Below are 7102 nucleotides of genomic sequence, written 5' to 3'. Positions count from 1 at the left end.
CCCATTTCAAAAACCTCATACGGACTTCCAGGCCTCTCCGGCGGGCCCAGGTCAACCGCTCGCCCCCCAGCAGCGAAATTTTTTTCTAAGTCCCACGCCGGACACCAGGTCAACACGGCTCTCTGGCAGGAGAAGCCCGCCGCTCCCGAGGAAGCGCCCCCGGCTTGCCCTGAACGCCGTAAGGGAGGGCGGCAGGTCACCGGGGCGAAACCGGAGCGGTGGCCGGTCTCCTGGAACTCTCCCCCGGCCTGGCCCGCCGGGCCGCTCCCGGCCGGAGCTCCCACGTTAACCGCTCCCAACGCAACCGAGCAGAAGTTTTCCAAGTCCCACGGCGGACACCAGGTCCTCCCGGTTCCCCGTCAGGAGAGCCCCGCCACTCCTGGGGAAGCAAGCACCGCTGCCTGCCCGACCTCCGAGCCCATCACCGGGGGGGGGGGCGGGAGCCGGAATCGCGGGCCAGAGCCTGGAACTCTCGCACGGCCAGGCCCGCCGGATCGGGGCACGCTGCCTCCACGCTCGGTTGACAAGGCAGCGCGGCACGGTTCTTTTGCCCCGGAGGTTCCTCTGACCGACTTTCTGGAACCGAACATGGGCATTTAGGGTCCTGAAAACCGAGTCCCCCAAAATCTCCGCGAACCTTTCTTGGCAATATTGTAGATGCGGCACCCGGCCCAGCCACCGGGGCCAACCGCCGAAAGTGTCCGCCCTCCTGGAGCGAAGGCCCGGGCAAGGCCCGTTTGAAAAACCTCATACGGACTTCCGGAGCGCGAGCCCGGGCGCCAGGTCGACCCAGGGCCGACCTCCCGGGCCCCAGAGAGGCACGTCTCCGCCGCGGAAGCCGCCTGATGCCCGCGCCGAAGGCCCCCGGGCCCGCCCGGCCTCCGCGCAGGGCACCGGGGAGAAGTAGGAATCGTGGCCGGGCTCCTGGAACTCCTGCCCGGCCTGCCCCGCGGAAGCATGCCGGGTTCTCCCGCCGCGCCGTGCAGGTTCTTCCGCCCCTCGCCGGGGTAGCCGGGCTCCAACCGCTGGGCCCCGCAGCCTGGAAGGGCCCCTGCGAGTCGCCCCCCGGCCTGCACGCCCGCCGTGCAGTCGACCGGGTCGAAGCCGGAATCGCGGCCGGGTTCCTGGAACTCTCGCCCGGCCTGCCCGCCCGGCCCGCCCCCCGGGCCGGGGCTCCAGTCGACTTGGAGCCAAACTCGGTTTTGACCCCCTCCTGCAGCACGGTCCGGCCCCGGAGGTTCCTCCGTCCGACCTCCTGGAACCCAAGATGGGCATCCAGGGTCCCGAAATCCGTGTCCCCGAAAATCTCCGCGAACCTTTCCTGGCAATATTGTAGATGCGGCACCCGGCCCAGCCACCGGGGGCAACCGCCGAAAGTGTCCGCCCTCCTGGAGCGAAGGCCCGGGCAAGGCCCGTTTCAAAAACCTCATACGGACTTCCGGAGCCCGAGCCCCGGCGCCAGGTCGACCCAGGGCCGACCTCCCGGGCCCCAGAGAGGCTCGTCTCCGCCGCGGAAGCCGCCCGCCGCCCGCGGCGAAGGCCCCCGGGCCCGCCCGGCCTCCGGGCAGGGCACCGGGGAGAAGTAGGAATCGTGGCCGGGCTCCTGGAACTCCTGCCCGGCCTGCCACGCGGAAGCATGCCGGGTTCTCCCGCCGCGCCGTGCAGGTTCTTCCGCCCCTCGCCGGGGTAGCCGGGCTCCAACCGCTGGGCCCCGCAGCGTGGAAGGGCCCCTGCGAGTCGCCCCCCGGCCTGCACGCCCGCCGTGCAGTCGACCGGGTCGAAGCCGGAATCGCGGCCGGGTTCCTGGAACTCTCGCCCGGCCTGCCCGCCCGGCCCGCCCCCCGGGCCGGGGCTCCAGTCGACATGGAGCCAAACTCGGTTTTGACCCCCTCCTGCAGCACGGTCCGGCCCCGGAGGTTCCTCCGTCCGACCTCCTGGAACCCAAGATGGGCATCCAGGGTCCCGAAATCCGTGTCCCCGAAAATCTCCGCGAACCTTTCCTGGCAATATTGTAGATGCGGCACCCGGCCCAGCCACCGGGGGCAACCGCCGAAAGTGTCCGCCCTCCTGGAGCGAAGGCCCGGGCAAGGCCCGTTTCAAAAACCTCATACGGACTTCCGGAGCCCGAGCCCCGGCGCCAGGTCGACCCAGGGCCGACCTCCCGGGCCCCAGAGAGGCTCGTCTCCGCCGCGGAAGCCGCCCGCCGCCCGCGGCGAAGGCCCCCGGGCCCGCCCGGCCTCCGGGCAGGGCACCGGGGAGAAGTAGGAATCGTGGCCGGGCTCCTGGAACTCCTGCCCGGCCTGCCACGCGGAAGCATGCCGGGTTCTCCCGCCGCGCCGTGCAGGTTCTTCCGCCCCTCGCCGGGGTAGCCGGGCTCCAACCGCTGGGCCCCGCAGCCTGGAAGGGCCCCTGCGAGTCGCCCCCCGGCCTGCACGCCCGCCGTGCAGTCGACCGGGTCGAAGCCGGAATCGCGGCCGGGTTCCTGGAACTCTCGCCCGGCCTGCCCGCCCGGCCCGCCCCCCGGGCCGGGGCTCCAGTCGACTTGGAGCCAAACTCGGTTTTGACCCCCTCCTGCAGCACGGTCCGGCCCCGGAGGTTCCTCCGTCCGACCTCCTGGAACCCAAGATGGGCATCTAGGGTCCCGAAATCCGTGTCCCCGAAAATCTCCGCGAACCTTTCCTGGCAATATTGTAGATGCGGCACCCGGCCCAGCCACCGGGGGCAACCGCCGAAAGTGTCCGCCCTCCTGGAGCGAAGGCCCGGGCAAGGCCCGTTTCAAAAACCTCATACGGACTTCCGGAGCCCGAGCCCCGGCGCCAGGTCGACCCAGGGCCGACCTCCCGGGCCCCAGAGAGGCTCGTCTCCGCCGCGGAAGCCGCCCGCCGCCCGCGCCGAAGGCCCCCGGGCCCGCCCGGCCTCCGGGCAGGGCACCGGGGAGAAGTAGGAATCGTGGCCGGGCTCCTGGAACTCCTGCCCGGCCTGCCCCGCGCATGCATGCCGGGTTCTCCGGCCGCGCCGTGCAGGTTCTTCCGCCCCTCGCCGGGGTAGCCGGGCTCCAACCGCTGGGCCCCGCAGCCTGGAAGGGGCCCTGGGAGTCGCCGCCGGCCTGCACGCCCGCCGTGCAGTCGACCGGGTCGAAGCCGGAATCGCGGCCGGGTTCCTGGAACTCTCGCCCGGCCTGCCCGCCCGGCCCGCCCCCCGGGCCGGAGCGCCAGTCGACATGGAGCCAAACTCGGGGTTGACCCTCGCCTGCAGCACGGTCCGGCCCCGGAGGTTCCTCCGTCCGAGCTCCTGGAACCCAAGATGGGCATCTAGGGTCCCGAAACCCGTGTCCTCGAAAATCTCCGCGAACCTTTCCTGGCAATATTGCAGATGCGGCACCCGGCCCAGCCACCGGGACGAACCGCCGAAAGTGTCCGGCCTCCTGGAGCGAAGGCCCGGGCAAGGCCCGTTTGAAAAACCTCATACGGACTTCCAGGGCCGGAGCCCCGGCGCCAGGTCGACCGCGGGCCTCCCTCCCGGGGCCCAGCACGGCTCGTCTCCCCCGCGGGAGCAGCCCGCCGCCCTCGCCGAAGGCCCCCGGACCTGCCCGGCCTCCGGGCAGGGCACCGGGGAGAAGCCGGAATCGCGGCCGGGCTCCTGGAACTCTCGCCCGGCCAAGCCGCTCGGCCCGCCCCTGGGCCGGAGCTCCAGTCGACATGGAGCCAAACTCGCGGTTGAACCTCTCCTGCAGCACGGTCCGGCCCCGGAGGTTCCTCCGTCCGAGCTCCTGGAACCCAAGATGGGCATCTAGGGTCCCGAAACCCGTGTCCCCGAAAATCTCCGCGGACCTTTCTCGGCAATATTGTAGATGCGGCACCCGGCCCAGCCGCCGGGAGCAACCGCCGAAAGTGTCCGGCCTCCTGGAGCGAAGGCCCGGGCACGGCCCGTTTGAAAATCCTCATACGGACTTCCAGGGCCGGAGCTCGGGAGCCAGGTCGACCCCGGGCCTCCCTCCCGGGCGTTAGGGCGGCTCGTCTCCCCCGCGGGAGCAGCCCGCTGCCCGCAGCCGAAGGCCCCCGGACCCGCCCGGCCTCCGGGCAGGGCACCGGGGAGAAGCCGGAATCGCGGCCGGGCTCCTGGAACTCTCGCCCGGCCAAGCCGCTCGGCCCGCCCCTGGGCCGGAGCTCCAGTCGACATGGAGCCAAACTCGCGGTTGAACCCCTCCTGCAGCACGGTCCGGCCCCGGAGGTTCCTCCGTCCGAGCTCCTGGAACCCAAGATGGGCATCTAGGGTCCCGGAAACCGTGTCCCCGAAAATCTCCGCGGACCTTTCTCGGCAATATTGTAGATGCGGCACCCGGCCCAGCCACCGGGACGAACCGCCGAAAGTGTCCGCCCTCCTGGAGCGAAGGCCCGGGCACGGCCCGTTTGAAAAACCTCATACGGACTTCCGGAGCCCGAGCCCCGGCGCCAGGTCGACCCAGGGCCAACCTCCCGGGCCCCAGAGAGGCTCGTCTCCCCCGCGGGAGCAGCCCGCCGCCCGCGCCGAAGGCCCCCGGACCTGCCCGGCCTCCGGGCAGGGCACCGGGGAGAAGCCGGAATCGCGGCCGGGTTCCTGGAACTCTCGCCCGGCCCGCCCCTGGGCCGGAGCTCCAGTCGACATGGAGCCAAACCCGGGGTTGACCCCCTCCTGCAGCACGGTCCGGTCCCGGAGGTACCCCTGCCCGACCTCCTGGAACCCAAGATGGGCAACTAGGGTCCCGAAAAGCGTGTCCCCGAAAATCTCCGCGGACCTTTCCTGGCAATATTGTAGATGCGGCACCCGGCCCAGCCACCGGGGGCAACCGCCGAAAGTGTCCGCCCTCCTGGAGCGAAGGCCCGGGCACGGCCCGTTTGAAAAACCTCATCGGGACTTCCAGGGCCGGAGCCCCGGCGCCAGGTCGACCCCGGGCCTCCCTCCCGGGGCCCAGCACGGCTCGTCTCCCCCGCGGGAGCATCCCGCCGCCCGCGCCGAAGGCCCCCGGACCTGCCCGGCCTCCGGGCAGGGCACCGGGGAGAAGTCGGAATCGCGGCCGGGCTCCTGGAACTCCCGCCCGGCCTGCCCCGCGGAGTCCTGCCCGGGCTCCCGCCGCCTTGGCCCGGGACGACCACCCCTCGGCGGGGTGCCTCGGCTCCGACCCCGGAGGCCCGGGTCCCTGCCGGGGCCCTTGGACCCGCCCCCCGGGCTGCCCTTCCACGGAGCCCTTGACCGGGACGAGATCGGAATTGTGGCCGAGCTCCTGGAACTCTCGCCCGGCCTGACCGCCTTCTCCGGCCCTTTTCCGGTTTTCCCCGTTGACCTGGCTCCAAACTCGGGTTTGGCCCCTCAGCACGGCAGGGTTCTGCCCCGAAGATCCCTCTGACCGGCTTTCTGGAACCGAACATGGGCATTGAGGGTCCTTAAAAACGTGTTCTCGAAAATCTCCGCGAACGTTTCTTGGCTATATTGTAGATGCGGCACCCGGCCCAGCCACCGGGACGAACCGCCGAAAGTGTCCGCCCTCCTGGATCGAAGGCCCGGGCAAGGCCCGTTTCAAAAACCTCATACGGACTTCCGTGGGGGGGGCGGGCACCAGGTCAACCCCACGTATGCCTATGGGGATTTTCGCTCCCCAGGTCAACCCCATGGATGCCTATCGGGATTTTCGCTCCCCAGGTCAACCCCATGGATGCCTATGGGCTTTTTCGGTCCCCAGCTCCACCCCAAGTATTCCTAGGGGCTTTTTCGCTCCCCAGCTCCACCCCATTTATTCCTATGGGGATTTTCAGTCCCCAGGTCAACCCCAAGTATTCCTAGGGGCTTTTTCGCTCCCCAGCTCCCCCCCCATGTATTCCTAAGGGCTTTTTCGGTCCCCAGCTCCACCCCAAGTATTCCTAGGGGTTTTTTCGCTCCCCAGCTCCACCCCATGTATTCCTAGGGGCTTTTCCGCTCCCCAGCTCCCCCCCCATGTATTCCTAAGGGCTTTTTCGCTCCCCAGCTCCCCCCCAAGTATTCCTAGGGGTTTTTTCGCTCCCCAGCTCCACCCCATGTATTCCTAGGGGCTTTTCCGCTCCCCAGCTCCCCCCCATGGATGCCGATGGGCTCTTTCGGTCCCCAGGTCAGCCCCATGTGTTGCTATGGGCTTTTTCGGTCCCCAGGTCAACCCCATGTGTTCCTATGGGCTTTCTCGGTCCCCAGGTCAACCCCATGTATTCCTAGGGGCTTTTTCGCTCCCCAGCTCCACCCCATGTATTCCTATGGGGATTTTCGCTCCCCAGCTCCACCCCAAGTATTCCTAGGGGCTTTTCCGCTCCCCAGCTCCACCCCACGTATTCCTAGGGGCATTTAGGCTCCCCAGGTCAACCCCATGGATGCCGATGGGCTTTTCCGCTCGCTCCCCAGGTCCGCCCGCCCCTGGCCTCGCCATCGGGACTTGCGGGCACCGTCTCAACCCCGTGCCTTCCAGAGGGGACTTCCAGGCACCGTGTCCACCCCCTGCGAGCCTCTGCGGACCCCCGCCTTACCTTTCCCCGCCGCCTACGGCCAGACCGGGCTGATCGCGCCCGATCCCGTCCGATCTCGGAAGCTAAGCAGTCCCGGGCCCGGCTAGTACCTGGATGGGAGACCGCCTGGGAATCCCGGGTGCCGTAGGCCTCCCGCCCTTTTGCGCCTCGGGGGGGGGGGGGGGAGCTCACGGAGGCTTAAGCCTCGGAGCGGGGGGGGGGCACTTTTCCCAGGCTTAAGCCCCCGGCGGATGTCCGGGGCTGCTTCTCTTCCCCCGGGGCTGCGTTGGGAGTTCCAGGCCAGGCGGCAGGAATTCCGGAGACCAGGTCAACCCCAGGCCGGCCTAGGGGGGCTTTCCGGCCCCAGGTCAACCCCAGGCCAGCCCTCCGGAGCCTTCCGGAGCCCAGGTCCACCCTGCCTTGGGAGCGGAGGCTTAAGCCTCCGTGCGGGGGCGCACTTTTCCGAGGCTTAAGCCCCTGAAGGATGTGCGGGGGCTGCTCCTGCGCCCTCGGGGATGCGCCGGGACTTCAAGCCCGGGCGTCAGGAATTCCGGAGACCAGGTCAACCCCCGGCCAGCCGACGGCGGGGGGGCGGCTTT

The 7102-nt window shown here is 69.8% G+C and overlaps 1 non-coding gene across 1 annotated transcript; it reads left to right on the top strand.

Moving 5' to 3' along the window:
* Positions 1–6535: 6535 nt before the first annotated feature.
* On the top strand, positions 6536–6654 carry LOC132247354 (5S ribosomal RNA). The gene has a single exon (XR_009458652.1). It is a non-coding gene; the product is annotated as a 5S ribosomal RNA (ribosomal RNA).
* The last annotated feature ends 448 nt before the right edge of the window (positions 6655–7102 follow it).

The sequence above is a fragment of the Alligator mississippiensis genome, unplaced genomic scaffold, assembly GCF_030867095.1.
Source record: "Alligator mississippiensis isolate rAllMis1 unplaced genomic scaffold, rAllMis1 scaffold_67, whole genome shotgun sequence".
Taxonomy (NCBI): Eukaryota; Metazoa; Chordata; order Crocodylia; family Alligatoridae; genus Alligator; species Alligator mississippiensis.
This window is presented reverse-complemented; position numbering and strand designations above follow the sequence as displayed.